Genomic DNA, 19,756 nt, shown 5'->3' on the forward strand with positions numbered 1-19,756 from the left:
CGCACAATTATAAACAATACATCAAATAAAAGAACACCTCAAACAGTTTTTGCTTCAAGTGTTCGATGTGAGCTTCATTCGTCACATGGCACACATAGAGAAGAGTCAATAGGTGAGAAAGGCCCATAAACTTTCCGCCATATGGCACAAAACATTCAATTCACACAGACGGTTGCACTGTAACTACAGATTCAGTCTTTGCAAAGTTAAAACACACAAAGCTTTCTGGTCTCTAGTCTCCATCTTTGCTACTTGCTCTTTCTAACGGCAGACAGAGGAAACAATGCATGGCATGCGTGTGTACAAAACTGTTTGAGTTGCTCTTTTATTTGATAATACTTATAATTGTAAGTTAATTGTAATAGATACTACAAAGTTTCAAAACCCTAATATTCATTTTGAAACATCTGCATTACTTCAAATTATGTCATCCTATATTCATGTCTTGTATGTACACTCATGTCCAAGATTATTGTTGTATGTCTATAAATATGTTGTTGTAGGAATATAATTTGATAACGAATCCGCCTGGTATTTGTTATAATATTAGTATGTGTATAATCGGCAAAGACATGTATGTGGCAAATTTCATGTCAAAACAGTAGTAAATAAGAACAATAAAACAAAAATAAAACTTTCTTTCCATTTAGCAACAGTTTCTTTTACTCTTTCTCATTTTCGTATTTATAATTCTTTTCCTTTGAAATTTACAACAAATATACATTTTCCGATTATACACGTAATATTAAAAGTACCCTGCAAAATCATTATCAAATTATATTCTTACAAGAAGACAGTTATAGATATGCGACAATCATTGTGGACATGAATGTACATATCATCGGGCCGACCCCAGACAATTTGTCGCCCGCGCAATGACGTAATTTGCCGCCTAAATCTTTCTCCAGAAAGAACAAATCTTAAAAGTCACGATTTTAAGTATGCTACTCCAGCATGAACAACGAAAGGGAGGGAAACTACACTCGCACTCAGAAAGGCTTAAATACTTACTACAAATACAATATTGTTGTGTCTGTTTTTTTCTTTAAATATTAATCTATTATGTTAGTGAAAGATAAAGCAAATACATCTGAAAGATGGTAATCCTTTTTATAGAATTCAATATCGAGTTTCAATCTCAACATATCAGTTTGCAATTATAGTGCAACTAGCTCTTTTACCTTTATTTCTTTATTTTCCTTCTACATCTGTTATTTTTTTTTTTTAAGTGTTTCCACTTTCCATGATAACAATCTTATTTGCGACAAAGACAAGAGAAGCTTTCGTATCAGAACTTTGATAACTAACCAAAGGGGACAGGCATTCGAGAATTGAGTTCCTGCATTTGACAACAATCAAGCAATTTATTATGGGATTTATTTTACCATTTGCTTTAGCACTGATCATGTTACTTAAAGTAATGCGACCTAAACATAATTTATGAATGTAGTATTCAAATAGAAGGTCAGCTTAGTCAGTGGTGCCCACCCCCCTCATGTCCATGACGCACCCCTCTCAATTGTCTATCCGTAGGTGTTCTTCCATGAAAAAAAAAAAATCTTTTCGATTAATTTTTACATACCCTCAAGCATATTTATATAGATTTTTAATCCCCCCAAATATTTCAATGACGCAATTTGCGTCATAGCCCCCCTGGCTTAGTAAATTTAGCTACCATGATCATGAAGTCTATCTCCAACAAGAAATATTTATTTTAAATAAAACACTTATGACAGATATTGCAGCCCAGTGCAAATGCACGTGTTGCATATTATATGGTAGAGCCAGCAATGCATATCATATATCTAGTCGACAAATTATTTATATGATATTCAGAAAATATTAGTAGGCAAATTAGTATTAGTTTTTACCTTTAGACAAGTTATTTGCATTTTATACTGTTCGTGATATTATTTTCGTACTTATTAAAGGCCTACTTTCACGAAAAAAAAAAAAAAAACAAATTTTCATTTATACTTTTATTTCTTCGTTGATATTGGTGAAACAGTACAGAAACACGGATTATTAGTAGGTACGCTACTCATATAAATTGTAAAATATTTGTACCGTATCAGTATCTAGTGTTTAATTTATGTTGCATTTTATGGTAATTACACCTACATAAAAATACTTCAGACTTAAATGACGTAAGATACATTACAAATGACTATTTGAAAAAAAACGAAATTTAGAAAAAAAACGAGAGGCAATGTTTTTTTTTCTAAAAAAAACGTACATTTCTGAAAAAAAACGAACGGTTTTTTTTCTATTTACAACACTAACTTGAATGGAACTTCCCACTTTCCCCCTGAATAAAGAAAAGCAACTTCGAAATCGTGTTACACAGTATTTAGGTCAATGTTCAGCAATTCATTAATAAACATTTTGTTACACACATTGAGATTTTATTAGTGCTATGTGGCTACAAATAATTACTCATGTTTATAACAAACAGTATGAATTGGTTCCTCTGAATTTTTTATGCAGCTTCTCTATACTCTTACACTTCAATATTTCTCGTGCAAGTGCGTTACGCAAAGAAACAACTTAGCACTGTATTACCTTGGCAATGTTGCAACTTCCTGGAAATTAGCGTGTTCGGAATTCCGTGGAGGTCGATATTACCCCTCACTTCCTTAATCGAAAATTACTAACAAGCAAGATCACTTTTCCTTCCATGTAACAACTAATATCATTTTCAGGTGTTATCCAACCATGCACAGCATATTTCGTGTAACAACCAACATCATTTTCAAGAGTTATGCAACCACGCACACCATATTTCATGTAACAACCAGTATCATTTTAAGGGTTATGCAACCACGCACAGCATATTTCATGTAACAACCAATATCATTTTCATGGGTTATGCAACCATGCACAACATTTTTGGTATTGAATTATGGTATTGAGTTTCACGTTTGTTTTATTAGTAAGCGCAGTTTTTGAAACTCAGGGGTAAAATTGCCCCCACCTTATAATATTCTTGTTCTCTAAGCAGTACTGTGGTCTGCAAGATTGTTTTCACGTCAAGTACTTACTGCAACTTAGGGTATCGGTAAAGATCTCTGAGCCCCTCTGAACCGCGGATCATGCGTTAAAAACCCTCAGCTATAATCTGACTATCATAATTCAGTTTATAGCAGAGGCGGAACCACGCTGGGGATAGATTGGATCTGGACTGCCCCCCCCTAAAATGATTTACTAATTAATTACTAATGATTTACTAATTACTAATTAATTAATTCACTAATGATTTACTAATTACTAATTAATGATTTTTAAATTTAACATTCCTTTCAGCACTGATATTATATAAGGTGTGCACCCAGAAGTGCCTATACTAAAAAAATATTGGAGGGTTACTCAGCTATTGCAAACTTTTATCATATAATAATTTCCACTAATTCCTCCAAACGTGGGCACCTACTTTTGTTTTTTTCAATAGGTGCCCTCGCTTCGGTACATGTATATGATAAATCACGTCTCGGAACTCATATTCTAATTTACTTTAACAAATCCAATAGACTAGTAGTTCCCAAACTGAAGGTCTTCCCCTGGGGAGTCATAAAGGGGACAGGAGTAGGTGGGAGGCACTTGAAAACCGGTAGCTGAAAAATCGCCTTTTTTTCCAGGGTCTCCTGAGAGCAAGGACTCAATTTTCCACTGTCTCACGATACGCTATGACCCACGCACCGTCAGCCCACGATCTTTTACGACCTCCATGTTAGGGGTGAATTTGTTCCCTTTTATGAGCCCTTTTTAGGAGGTGTATTCATTCTCTTTTATGAGCACTTTTTAAGGGGTGTACTCGTTCCCTTTTATGATCACTTTTCCACCCCCTACGAACACACATAGAAGAGCAGATAACACATAAGAGTACGTAACATAACAAGGGTGTACTCGTTCTCTTTTATGAGCATATTTTTCAACCCCTACGAACACATAGCAAAGCAGATAACACACAATACTACGTAACACACAGCAGAGCAGATAACATATAAGAGTACGTAACATAACAAGGGTGTACTCGTTCTCTTTTATGAGCATATTTTCCAACCCCTATTTTAACATAGGAGATAACACATAAGATTACGAACACATAGAAGAGCAGATAATACATAACATAGCAAGGGTGTACTCGTTTTCAACCCTTCTTTTAACATAGCAGAAATTACACTGAGACTACGAACACATAGAAGAGCATAAGACTACGTAACACATAACAACCTCCATTTTAGGGGTGGACTCGTTCTCTTTTATGAGCATATTTTCCAACCCCTACGTACACATAGTAGAGGTGTTTTCGTTTTCAATCCCTTAGCATAAGACTATGTAACATAACAGTTACTAACATACAGCAGAGCAGATAACAAACACAACCACCTCCATTTTAGGGGTGTATTCATTCCCTTTTATGAGCATATTTTTCAACCATTATTATAACATAGCACAGATTACATAGCAGAGCTAATACAAGAGTATGGCTTATTTTTCAACCCTTATTTTACCATCACAGAGACTAGGAAACATAGCGGACATAGCACAGAGGGTGTATTCATTTTCTCCACCCCTAATTGAACATAGCAGAAATTACACTGAGACTACGAACACACAGCAGACCAGAGAATACATCAAATTCATTCCCTTTTATGAGTACATTTTAAGGGGTGTACTCGTTCTCTTTTATAATTACTTTTTCAACCCCTATTTTAAGACAATGAATACCTATGTAACATAGCGATTCGATACGCTCTTTGAACCGTTTTGGATGAAACTCAGCATATGGGGGTTTTCGACCATGCTGAGTACGAATATCATACTTATTTTTACCTGGGTCCTATAGTTTATGTGGCATACGCCCTTTCTATGACAATTTGAACCGATTTGGATGAAACTCGGCATATGGGGGTTTTCGGACATGCTGAGTACGAATATCATACTTATTTTTACCTGGGTCTGATAGTTTATGTGGGATACGCCCTTTCTATGACAATTTTAACCGATTTGGATGAAACCCGCCCTTTCTATGACAGTATGACTTATTTTTCAACCCTTAATTGAACATAGCGCATCAAACAGAGACTACGGAACATAGTGAAGATTAAAGGGTGAACTCGTTCCCTTTTATGAGCATATTTTCCAACCCCTAATTGAACATGGCAGATAATACATTAGACTACGTACTTTTTCCAACCCCTATTTTATCATAACAGAAATCACACAGAGACTACGAAACATAGCGAAGTCCACCTCTATTTAAACATAGTCCATTTTAGGGGTGGACTTATTCTCTTTTATGAGCATATTTTTCTAACCCTTATTTTCACATAGTAAAGAATACATAGCAGTTGGCCTATCTACGGACATGGCAGATTACATAGCAAAGAATTCTTTTTTACCTGGGTCTTATAGTTTATGTGGCATACGCCCTTTCTATGACAATTTGAACCGATTTGGATGAAACTCGGCATATGGGGGTTTTCGGACATGCTGAGTACGAATATCATACTTATTTTTACCTGGGTCTGATAGATTATGTGGGATACGCCCTTTCTATAACAATTTTAACCGATTTGGATGAAACTCGGCATATGGGGGTTTTCGAACATGCTGATTACGAATATCATACTTATTTTTTTTACCTGGATCCTATAGTTTATGTGGCATACGCCCTTTCTATGACAATTTTAACCGATTTGAGTGAAACTCGGCATATGGGGGTTTTCGACCATGCTGATTACGAATATCATACTTATTTTTATCTGGGTCTTATAGTTTATGGGGGATACACCCTTTGTATGACAATTTTAACCGATTTGGATGAAACTCAGTATATGAGGGTTTTCGGACATGCTGATTACAAATATCATACTTATTTTTATCTGGGTCTTATTGTTCATGTGGGATACGCCCTTTCTATGACAATTTTAACCGATTTGGATGAAACGCGGTATATAAGGGTTTTCGGACATGCTGATTACGAATATCATACCTATTTTTACCTGGGTCTTATAGTTTATGTGGGATACGCCCTTTCTATAACAATTTTAACCGATTTGGATGAAACTCGGCATATGGGGGTTTTCGAGCATGCTGATTACAAATATCATACTTATTTTTACCTGGGTTCTATAGTTTATGTGGGATACGCCCTTTCTATGACAATTCTAACCGATTTGGGTGAAACTCGCTATATGAGGGTTTTCGACCATGCTGAGTACGAATATCATACTTATTTTTATCTGGGTCTTATGGTTCATGTGGGTTCCGCCCTTTCTATGACAATTTAACCGATTTGGATGAAACTCGGTATATGGGGGTTTTCGGACATGCTGATTACGAATAACATATTTATTTCTAGCTGGGTGTAACTGGTCTAACAAATCTTGTAACTGGTCATCAACTACTACAAGTTCCAAAAATACTGATCATCGAGGTCAAAGGTCAACATACTTAAAACCTAATAACTCGAAAACGAAGCAACGTATTGAGGTGGTGTTTCCACATTTAGTAATTGGTCATCAGGTACTACAAGTTCCAAAATAATTCGGACATGCTGATTACGAATATCATATCTATTTCTACCTGGGTGTTATAGTTTGTGGGATACACCCTTTGTATGACACTTAAAACCCAATCACTCATAAACGAAGCAACATATTGAGGTGATGTTTCCACATTTAGCAATTGGTCATTAACTACTAAAAGTTCCAAAAATAATTACCATCGAGGTCAAAGGTCAACATACTTAAAACCTAATAACACGAAAACTGAGCCACATATTGAGGTGCTGTTTCCACATTTAGTAATCGGCCACCAACTACTACAAGTTCCAAAATACTGATCATCGAGGTCAAAGGTCAACATACTTAAAACCTAATAACACGAAAACTGAGCCACATATTGAGGTGCTGTTTCCACATTTAGTAATCGGCCACCAACTACTACAAGTTCCAAAATACTGATCATCGAGGTCAAAGGTCAACATACTTAAAATCTAATAACTCGAAAACGAAGCAACGTATTGAGGTGGTGTTTCCACATTTAGTAATTGGTCATCAGGTACTACAAGTTCCAAAATAATGATCATCAAGGTCAAAGGTCAACATACTTAAAAGCTAATAACTCGAAAACGGATCCACATATTGAGGTGGTGTTTTCACATTTAGTAATTGGTCATCAGCTACCACATGTCACAAAATAATGACCACCGTGGTCAAAGGTCAAAATACTTAAACCTAATAACTCGAAAATGGATCCACATACTCAGGTGCTGTTTCCACATTTAGTAATTGGTCATCAGGTACCACAATTTCCAAAATAATGACCATCGAGGTCAAAGGTCAAAATACTTAAAACCTAATAACTCGAAAATGGATCCACATACTCAGGTGCTGTTTCAGCATTTAGTAATTGGTCATCAGGTACCACAATTTCCAAAATAATGACCATCGTGGTCAAAGGTCAAAATACTTAAAACCTAATAACTCGAAAATGGATCCACATACTCAGGTGCTGTTTCCACATTTAGTAATAGGTCATCATCTAGTACATGTTAAAAAACGTACTGACTTTCGAGGTCAAAGGTCAAATATTTAAGCCTTAATAACTCGTAAACGGAGCCAGCAAGAGATATCTATGGCCTATTCAATTTTCTGTTCCAAGCAGAAAAAGTGAAGAATGAATACATTTTAGTGACTTATTTGCTATTGTACTAACGAGGGAAAAAAATCAAAACAACGCCATTTTTAACTAGCTCCGAATTTCTGTACATTTTGGGTTATTCAAAATAAACGAAAAAAATAATTTGGATAGACTAACGAAAAAGAAAGCAAAGATATGCCATTTTAGCTAGCTGAGAATTTAAAGAAACAAAGGGAACCTACTCAATTTTCTATCAACGAGAAATGCCATTTCATCTACCTCAGAATTTATGTGCCTTTTTGTGCTAAGGTCTGTTTTAACTTTTCTTGACTAATTAAATAAACGAAGGAATATTGTACCAATGAGAAATACCATTTTTTCTAGACATGTTCTAATATTTAAACAAACGAAGGGGTGAATTTGAGTGACCTATTCAATTTTGCACCAATGAGAAATAATCATTTTTTTAAAATCATTTTTTACTATTTAAATAAACAAACAATCGGATAAATTTAACCGGCTCAGAAGTGTACTATTTAAACAAACGAAGGTCTCTTGAGTGAGATTTCCAATTTTGTAGCAAGAAGGACTATTTTCTAACTAACTCAGAATTTCATTTCATTTTGTAATACTCAAATTTGGATGGAGTGTTTAGTTTTGTACGAACCAGAAAAATTTGATTGGATTATTTCCTTATGTACCAACTGGACAAAGTGAAGGGGCATTAATCAAATAAATGAAGGAATAAATTTGGGTAGAATATTTAGTTTTGTACCTAGCAAAATAAGAAAAAGAAGTGAAGAACGAATAAAATTTGGATGGACTATTTTCTTATGTACCAACAAAAAATGGAGCACCAGCGACAAAAACAAACCGAAGGAGGAATAAATTTGGGTGACCTATTCAGTTTGTACTAAGCAGAATCAGCATTCTATACTTTTTTCTGCCATTTATTGGGGGGTGTCCTATTTCTTTTTGTGCCGACGAGACCATTTTTAACCGACTTAGAATTTGTACCAAACAGAAAAGAGCTACACAAATAAACAAAGCAATCAATTTTTAACTAGCTCAGAATTTCTAGACCATGTTGTACTATTTAAACAAACGAAGAGATAAATGTGTGTGACCTATTCACTTTTGTACCAAGCAAAATAAGAAAAAGAAATGAAGAACGAATAAAATTTGGATGGCCTATTTTTTCATGTACCAACAAAAAAATGGAGCACCAACGACAAAAAGGAAACCGAAGGAGGAATAAATTTGGGTGTCCTAATCAGTTTTGTACTAAGCAGAAAAAAGCGAAGGTAAAATTTAAATAGCTCAGTATTTATGTACATTTTTGTACTACTAAAATAAACGAAGGAATAAATTTGGGTGTTCTACAGAAGAAAACGGGGAAGGGCCATTTTATTTAATTTTGTAGTACTCAAAATATACAAAGATATAAATTTGTGTGACCCATTCAGTTTTGTACTAAGCAGAAAATTTGTTGGCTTTTTTAGAAAAACCATTTTAGCTTTTGTATTCAGATTTTCCGAATACTTTTTGTGCTTTAACTAGCTTAGAATTTATGTGCCTTTTGTAACGAATAAACAAATTTGAGGGAGGTTCATTTTAACTAATCCTGCTGCGAGTAGTAAAAAAAAATAAAACAATATGGCATTATTGCGACTTTCATTTTCGAATACATACGGATTAAGCCACTATGGCAAAAAAAATACTACTCTCTACTTATGCTTATTTGGAACACACTTAAGAGGACCAAGCATTAGAAACCCGCTAGTAGGACGACGGTTCAGTAATCCATATTGGAGTATACCTTTTATACAACAAACAAGCTTCTTAGCCCCACTCCAGAAATTAGAAAACAAATTCTTTCTTCTACGGTCTTCGGCATGCATTTTAGACCAAGGGCAGCAAGATTAATATTAAATAACACTGCTGCTGGATAGAAATTCGATTCTCTCGATCTTCTGCTTTATCCGGCAACTCCAATAAGCATCTGTAAATATTCTTTGATGTGCAAAAATTAGTTCTAAACAGTCTTGTATTGGATCCACTCATCAGTATAGTAGTTAAAGATAATTGCTTCCCATCTCGTAATACCCTGTAAACGCTTGTCTGAACAATGAAGAAAATCAATTAGATAGTTGTAAATTTTAATGGAAGAATTACCTGTATTCTATCTAAGACAATCTACACCCACAGAATCATCGTTATTACAAATAGTGTTAATAGGCATGTTTTTCCACCCCAAAATTAAAATAGAAGTTCTGAAATTTTTCTATTGACACATCCTAGTACTTCTTAGTTATATCTCTCAAATACTGTACACCTCTTGCCCATTTAATTTAGCCTTAAATCTGAGAAATTGGATCGTATAAATGTGTTCGCAGAATGGCGGTGTAATTGGTTCGCCACTAACTCTCTTAGAGATCATTATTGTTGGTAGACTACAATACACCTTTAAAACCTACTCTCATTCGAAAAATAAACTGCACTATTACAGACTATTATAAGTACAGTGCAATACCGCTATTAATTGGAAATTCTTACACAATGTAACGTTCTTGTTATCGAAGTCTACTCCAACTAAGCATAAGGAGAAAGTAGTATTTTTTTTACCATAATGTATGTATAGCTTAATTGTGAGAAAAAACATTTGTTATTCTTTTTCACCAAGTTTCCAAATACCGCGAGGTCCAGCAGATAGGTATCAGGAGATACCGCAAAAAGGCCAGTTTTACCACATCGTGTAAAGCAACCAAGTAAATCTGCAATCTGGATACTTGGCCTGAACTCGCACACATGATTCCAAAACTTTAATAACTCATCCAAAGTGTCCTGTGTTCCCCCATAGCGAAAGAAAGCTGTCACAGTATAACTATTACCCTTAGTTTTCATGGCAAAAAAGGTAGCTGATTGGAAAAGAGAACTGTGTGCGGTTAAACGAGTAACCAACGACAAAAAGTCTATCTTAATATCTACCTGCGATAAATGCTTAACAAATTCTATCATATACCATTTGTTATAGTGACTATTAAACAAATATCTATCCATCAAATAATTGTCTACCACATCGTTATAGTGGGCATTGTGCTCAACAAAACATGGCTTTATACCATTATCCAATCGAAAATATCTAACTGTAGACCTAGAATAAGCGGGGCGACCATTACGTTGTACCACAGGGAAATGAAAAACTTCGGCCATTGTAATGTATACAACCAAGTATGTGTTAAAGGTTTTAGTCGTTAATACAAAATAAAGAAGCCAACAAATTTCTGCTTGGTACAAAACTAAATATTCTACACTTTCTCGGTGGTACTAAAAGGTACAAAATACTTAAATTGATACAATGGTACAACACTAAATTCCCAGCTGGTACAAAATAAAATATTCCATTCAAATTTTATTAATTCTTCACTTCATTTTTTTGCCCGGTACAAAACTAAATTCCGTACATATGCCACTCAAATTCATTTATTCTTCCTTTTGACCTCTAAAATAATAATAATAATGATTTAAAATTTAATTTTCCATTTTTTCACTCTCTCCTTATCTCTACTTAATTAAAAACTATCGTTTCTACTAATACTGTATTTACCCATATGGAACTGTCTCAAAATCATCTATTCGTTTTCTTTTACTAGATGTAACCTGATAAATTCTAAGATGTGGATAATTTCCAAGTAAAGTTGCCGGATAAAGCTGAAGATCGAGAGAATCGAATTTCTATCCAGCAGCAGTGTTATTTAATATTAATCTTGCTGCCCTTGGTCTAAAATGCATGCCAAAGACCGTAGAAGAAAGAATTTGTTTTCTAATTTCTGGAGTGGGGCTAAGAAGCTTGTTTGTTGTATAAAAGGTATACTCCAATATGGATTACTGAACCGTCGTCCTACTAGCGGGTTTCTAATGCTTGGTCCTCTTAAGTCTGTTCCAAATAAGCATAAGTAGAGAGTAGTATTTTTTTTTGCCATAGTGGCTTAATCCGTATGTATTCGAAAATGAAAGTCGCAATAATGCCATATTGTCTTATTTTTTTTACTACTCGCAGCAGGATTAGTTAAAATGAACCTCCTTCAAATTTGTTTCTTCGTTACAAAAGGCACATAAATTCTAAGCTAGTTAAAGCACAAAAAGTATTCGGAAAATCTGAATACAAAAGCTAAAATGGTCTTTCTAAAAAAGCCAACAAATTTTCTGCTTAGTACAAAACTGAATGGGTCACACAAATTTATATCTTTGTATATTTTGAGTACTACAAAATTAAATAAAATGGCCCTTCCCCGTTTTCTTCTGTAGAACACCCAAATTTATTCCTTCGTTTATTTTAGTAGTACAAAAATGTACATAAATACTGAGCTATTTAAATTTTACCTTCGCTTTTTTCTGCTTAGTACAAAACTGATTAGGACACCCAAATTTATTCCTCCTTCGGTTTCCTTTTTGTCGTTGGTGCTCCATTTTTTTGTTGGTACATGAAAAAATAGACCATCCAAATTTTATTCGTTCTTCATTTCTTTTTCTTATTTTGCTTGGTACAAAAGTGAATAGGTCACACACATTTATCTCTTCGTTTGTTTAAATAGTACAACATGGTCTAGAAATTCTGAGCTAGTTAAAAATTGATTGCTTTGTTTATTTGTGTAGCTCTTTTCTGTTTGGTACAAATTCTAAGTCGGTTAAAAATGGTCTCGTCGGCACAAAAAGAAATAGGACACCCCCAATAAATGGCAGAAAAAAGTATAGAATGCTGATTCTGCTTAGTACAAACTGAATAGGACACCCAAATTTATTCCTCCTTCGGTTTGTTTTTTGTCGCTGGTGCTCCATTTTTTTGTTGGTACATAAGAAAATAGTCCATCCAAATTTTATTCGTTCTTCACTTCTTTTTCTTATTTTGCTAGGTACAAAACTAAATATTCTACCCAAATTTATTCCTTCATTTATTTGATTAATGCCCCTTCACTTTGTCCAGTTGGTACATAAGGAAATAATCCAATCAAATTTTTCTGGTTCGTACAAAACTAAACACTCCATCCAAATTTGAGTATTACAAAATGAAATGAAATTCTGAGTTAGTTAGAAAATAGTCCTTCTTGCTACAAAATTGGAAATCTCACTCAAGAGACCTTCGCTTGTTTAAATAGTACACTTCTGAGCCGGTTAAATTTATCCGATTGTTTGTTTATTTAAATAGTAAAAAATGATTTAAAAAAAATGATTATTTCTCATTGGTGCAAAATTGAATAGGTCACTCAAATTCACCCTTTCGTTTGTTTAAATATTAGAACATGTCTAGAAAAAATGGTATTTCTCATTGGTACAATATTCCTTCGTTTATTTAATTAATCAAGAAAAGTTAAAACAGACCTTAGCACAAAAAGGCACATAAATTCTGAGGTAGATGAAATGGCATTTCTCGTTGATAGAAAATTGAGTAGGTTCCCTTTGTTTCTTTAAATTCTCAGCTAGCTAAAATGGCATATCTTTGCTTTCTTTTTCGTTAGTCTATCCAAATTATTTTTTTCGTTTATTTTGAATAACCCAAAATGTACAGAAATTCGGAGCTAGTTAAAAATGGCGTTGTTTTGATTTTTTTTCCCTCGTTAGTACAATAGCAAATAAGTCACTAAAATGTATTCATTCTTCACTTTTTCTGCTTGGAACAAAAAATTGAATAGGCCACAGATATCTCTTGCTGGCTCCGTTTACGAGTTATTAAGGCTTAAATATTTGACCTTTGACCTCGAAAGTCAGTACGTTTTTTAACATGTACTAGATGATGACCTATTACTAAATGTGGAAACAGCACCTGAGTATGTGGATCCATTTTCGAGTTATTAGGTTTTAAGTATTTTGACCTTTGACCACGATGGTCATTATTTTGGAAATTGTGGTACCTGATGACCAATTACTAAATGCTGAAACAGCACCTGAGTATGTGGATCCATTTTCGAGTTATTAGGTTTTAAGTATTTTGACCTTTGACCTCGATGGTCATTATTTTGGAAATTGTGGTACCTGATGACCAATTACTAAATGTGGAAACAGCACCTGAGTATGTGGATCCATTTTCGAGTTATTAGGTTTAAGTATTTTGACCTTTGACCACGGTGGTCATTATTTTGTGACATGTGGTAGCTGATAACCAATTACTAAATGTGAAAACACCACCTCAATATGTGGATCCGTTTTCGAGTTATTAGCTTTTAAGTATGTTGACCTTTGACCTTGATGATCATTATTTTGGAACTTGTAGTACCTGATGACCAATTACTAAATGTGGAAACACCACCTCAATACGTTGCTTCGTTTTCGAGTTATTAGATTTTAAGTATGTTGACCTTTGACCTCGATGATCAGTATTTTGGAACTTGTAGTAGTTGGTGGCCGATTACTAAATGTGGAAACAGCACCTCAATATGTGGCTCAGTTTTCGTGTTATTAGGTTTTAAGTATGTTGACCTTTGACCTCGATGATCAGTATTTTGGAACTTTTAGTAGTTGGTGGCCGATTACTAAATGTGGAAACACCACCTCAATATGTTGCTTCGTTTATGAGTGATTGGGTTTTAAGTGTCATACAAAGGGCGTATCCCACAAACTATAACACCCAGGTAGAAATAGATATGATATTCGTAATCAGCATGTCCGAATTATTTTGGAACTTGTAGTACCTGATGACCAATTACTAAATGTGGAAACACCACCTCAATACGTTGCTTCGTTTTCGAGTTATTAGGTTTTAAGTATGTTGACCTTTGACCTCGATGATCAGTATTTTTGGAACTTGTAGTAGTTGATGACCAGTTACTAGATTTGTTAGACCAGTTACACCCAGCTAGAAATAAATATGTTATTCGTAATCAGCATGTCCGAAAACCCCCATATACCGAGTTTCATCCAAATCGGTTAAATTGTCATAGAAAGGGCGTATCCCACATGAACCATAAGACCCAGATAAAAATAAGTATGATATTCGTACTCAGCATGGTCGAAAACCCTCATATAGCGAGTTTCACCCAAATCGGTTAGAATTGTCATAGAAAGGGCGTATCCCACATAAACTATAGAACCCAGGTAAAAATAAGTATGATATTCGTAATCAGCATGCTCGAAAACCCCCATATGCCGAGTTTCATCCAAATCGGTTAAAATTGTTATAGAAAGGGCGTATCCCACATAAACTATAAGACCCAGGTAAAAATAGGTATGATATTCGTAATCAGCATGTCCGAAAACCCTTATATACCGCGTTTCATCCAAATCGGTTAAAATTGTCATAGAAAGGGCGTATCCCACATGAACCATAAGACCCAGATAAAAAATAAGTATGATATTTGTAATCAGTATGTCCGAAAACCCTCATATACTGAGTTTCATCCAAATCGGTTAAAATTGTCATACAAAGGGCGTATCCCCCATAAACTATAAGACCCAGATAAAAATAAGTATGATATTCGTAATCAGCATGGTCGAAAACCCCCATATGCCGAGTTTCACTCAAATCGGTTAAAATTGTCATAGAAAGGGCGTATGCCACATAAACTATAGGACCCAGGTAAAAATAAGTATGATATTCGTAATCAGCATGTTCGAAAACCCCCATATGCCGAGTTTCATCCAAATCGGTTAAAATTGTTATAGAAAGGGCGTATCCCACATAATCTATCAGACCCAGGTAAAAATAAGTATGATATTCGTACTCAGCATGTCCGAAAACCCCCATATGCCGAGTTTCATCCAAATCGGTTCAAATTGTCATAGAAAGGGCGTATGCCACATAAACTATAAGACCCAGGTAAAAAAGAATTCTTTGCTATGTAATCTGCCATGTCCGTAGATAGGCCAACTGCTATGTATTCTTTACTATGTGAAAATAAGGGTTAGAAAAATATGCTCATAAAAGAGAATAAGTCCACCCCTAAAATGGACTATGTTTAAATAGAGGTGGACTTCGCTATGTTTCGTAGTCTCTGTGTGATTTCTGTTATGATAAAATAGGGGTTGGAAAAAGTACGTAGTCTAATGTATTATCTGCCATGTTCAATTAGGGGTTGGAAAATATGCTCATAAAAGGGAACGAGTTCACCCTTTAATCTTCACTATGTTCCGTAGTCTCTGTTTGATGCGCTATGTTCAATTAAGGGTTGAAAAATAAGTCATACTGTCATAGAAAGGGCGGGTTTCATCCAAATCGGTTAAAATTGTCATAGAAAGGGCGTATCCCACATAAACTATCAGACCCAGGTAAAAATAAGTATGATATTCGTACTCAGCATGTCCGAAAACCCCCATATGCCGAGTTTCATCCAAATCGGTTCAAATTGTCATAGAAAGGGCGTATGCCACATAAACTATAGGACCCAGGTAAAAATAAGTATGATATTCGTACTCAGCATGGTCGAAAACCCCCATATGCTGAGTTTCATCCAAAACGGTTCAAAGAGCGTATCGAATCGCTATGTTACATAGGTATTCATTGTCTTAAAATAGGGGTTGAAAAAGTAATTATAAAAGAGAACGAGTACACCCCTTAAAATGTACTCATAAAAGGGAATGAATTTGATGTATTCTCTGGTTTGCTGTGTGTACGTAGTCTCAGTGTAATTTCTGCTATGTTCAATTAGGGGTGGAGAAAATGAATACACCCTCTGTGCTATGTCCGCTATGTTTTCTAGTCTCTGTGATGGTAAAATAAGGGTTGAAAAATAAGCCATACTCTTGTATTAGCTGTGCTATGTAATCTGTGCTATGTTATAATAGGGGGTTGAAAAATATGCTCATAAAAGGGAATGAATACACCCCTAAAATGGAGGTGGTTGTGTTTGTTATCTGCTCTGCTGTATGTTAGTAACTGTTATGTTACATAGTCTTATGCTAAGGGATTGAAAACGAAAACACCTCTACTATGTGTACGTAGGGGTTGGAAAATATGCTCATAAAAGAGAACGAGTCCACCCCTAAAATGGAGGTTGTTATGTGTTACGTAGTCTTATGCTCTTTTATGTGTTCGTAGTCTCAGTGTAATTTCTGCTATGTTAAAAGAAGGGTTGAAAACGAGTACACCCTTGCTATGTTATGTATTATCTGCTCTTCTATGTGTTCGTAATCTTATGTGTTATCTCCTATGTTAAAATAGGGGTTGGAAAATATGCTCATAAAAGAGAACGAGTACACCCTTGTTATGTTACGTACTCTTATATGTTATCTGCTCTGCTGTGTGTTACGTAGTATTGTGTGTTATTTGCTTTGCTATGTGTTCGTAGGGGTTGAAAAATATGCTCATAAAAGAGAACGAGTACACCCTTGTTATGTTACGTACTCTTATGTGTTATCTGCTCTTCTATGTGTGTTCGTAGGGGGTGGAAAAGTGATCATAAAAGGGAACGAGTACACCCCCTAAAAAGTGCTCATAAAAGAGAATGAATACACCCCCTTAAAAGTGCTCATAAAAGGGAACAAATACACCCCTAACATAGAGGTCGTAAAAGATCGTGGGCTGACGGTGCGTGGGTCATAGCGTATCGTGAGACAGTGGAAAATTGAGTCCTTGCTCTCAGGAGACCCTGGAAAAAAAGGCGATTTTTCAGCTACCGGTTTTCAAGTGCCTCCCACCTACTGACAAGCTACTGAAATAAAATAAAATAACAGTGAAATTATTTTAAACTGCAAATGTGTCATTTAAAAAAAAATGTAAATATTGCATTGAAAAATACTAAACTTTGACATTTTGTTTCTCTATTTTAAATGTGTTTATCAATATTGGTCGAAGAAAAGAGACGGGAAAATCTAATAAAATTTCAGGACCCATTAAAAATGTCCAATGGGTTCTTGAATCCTGGGGGACCGATATAGTCAGCGCCTATGCCTCCAAATATAAACAGGGTGTTATAAACTACACCGACAAACTATTAACAGGTGGTTACCAACACACTCACAAAACGGATTTGTGGGGAAAATTGTATTCAGAGCTAGGGCCGTCCAAAAGCGTGGTAAAACTACATTGCAACACAGTTATCTCAAACATGAGATACTGTGGAGTGACAGATCACATCAGCGTAAAGAAAGTTAAAATATGCCGTCCAAAAATACATATTACAGCAAGCATTGTATACATTATGATGTATTGTATTACATACAGCATAATGCATTGTATACGCAATTACCTACAGGGCATAATTGTAGGTAACAGAGCTGCTCCCAGCACAGAGCCCAGACATTCTCCCAACAAAATTCGTAAGAGTGGTCCAAAGTGGACGAAAGGTAAACTTTGGTAGCAGCGAACAATGTATTTTTTACACTTACAGTGTGTGTGTAAAAAAATAATAATAATAATAATAATGAAACAATACGTCGTAGCCTAGGTTATTCCGAACAGAGGAACCGTGAAGCTGCCGCTCGCTAAAACATCCGACTTCCCGCCAACGCATTACGTATCCACTGCTGTCAAAACTTACCTTTTGCGTACCTTGGACTCACCTTCAACTTAGCGCATATCTAAGAACTCTGTTGTGTGCAGGGGCGCCGGAACCGGGGGGGCAAGGGGGCGTTGCCCCTCCTGAAATTTTCAAAGGGGGCAAGATACCCTTTTTGCCCCCTCACTTTCAGACTGTAGAAACATCACACAACACTGATTATATGAACTAAATTTTGCTTTTTATAGTAATGTGAAAAAAAATATCTATTCCAGATTCATCTTTCTCTTTGAAACATGAGACCGGGCGCTTTTTCTGCCCCCATGTTAGACAGAAAGAGTTAGGAAAAAGAATTGAAAATTCTCTTTATTTCCATTGGTGTACATTCTCAAAATACTGTAAATTCTTTTAAAATTTTTGTTTAAGTAATCGTAAGTCTGCAATATGAAACGAGTCGTCGAGCGAGATTTTAAAGTTTGAAAAATATAACAGTTTAAATGAGTAACAGGACATTTATCAACTAAATACATTTTCCATAAAGTTAAATTAATGTTCTCATAAACAATATGCAGAGTGAAGTAAGATTTATAGTGAGGAGGAAAATGTATAAGGTAGGATTAATAATTCAGAGCATATGAAAAATGCGAACTCTATTGTCGGTCCGTTCGTTTAATCCTACAAATATTTTACATTACAAATATTTTACATTTCGTAATCCTTTTCCAAATTACAGTACATGCAACCACTGCTTTATCACTAGTACATTGTTCCTCACTTTCATCTGTTCCATTATCATTTTCATTCTTCACGTTCACTTCCACTACTGTCTATTGGATAATATTAATAAGAATTCTGTGAACCATTAGCGGGCTTCTCTTTACCAGTGGAACGTCGATTCATAGCAATAAAATGTGGTAAATTACAGGGGTTCTCTGAGAATGTATCGTGGGACACATATATCCCAGTGGTAGTGAAAGGGTTCAGATATGAGTGCAGAAACAGAACCCCCCTTTCAGCTCTCCTTTCAGACCAAGTTTGTAAACAAGAATAAGAAAGACAGTCACTGCTTATAATAACTAGTAGTGTTAGATATTTAGCTCGAAGTGGTCAAGCAATCAGTGGACATTTGCATAGTACGGGTAATTTGACGTCACTCCTGGATGAAAGAAAAATGGATGTGCCTGTTCTCAACCAATGGATTAATCGACATGATAACTGGCTTAGTGCTGATTGAAAGAATTTTAAAGATTATGGGACATGCAATATAGAGAGACTTGTTAGCAGAAGTTAAAGAGTCTCCATTTTATGCAATCATAGCCGACTCCACGACTGATATTTCAAAGAAAGAACAGTTGTATCTGTGTGCGCTGTATTGACTCTGATTCATGAAACCCAACAAAATATTTATGGAAATGATCACCCCACATGGCACAAAATCAGAAACAGAATTCACGATCCAAGATATTCTAACGAAACCTAACCTGAATGCAGAAAATATACGCGAACAGTGTCATGATGGTGCAGCTATTATGTCAGGACGAGTGAGTGGTATGCAGAAGATAAATTCGACTCAACATCCGAAAGTTGTATACATTAATTGCAGTAAACATGCATTAGATCTTCCATTGCAAGAAGTAGCACGAAAATGAGAACCTTTGTGTGACGTGCGGGCCATAGTGAAA

Source organism: Thermobia domestica, chromosome 16 (assembly GCF_964235325.1).
Source record: "Thermobia domestica chromosome 16, izTheDome1.hap1.1, whole genome shotgun sequence".
NCBI classification, from domain to species: Eukaryota; Metazoa; Arthropoda; class Insecta; order Zygentoma; family Lepismatidae; genus Thermobia; species Thermobia domestica.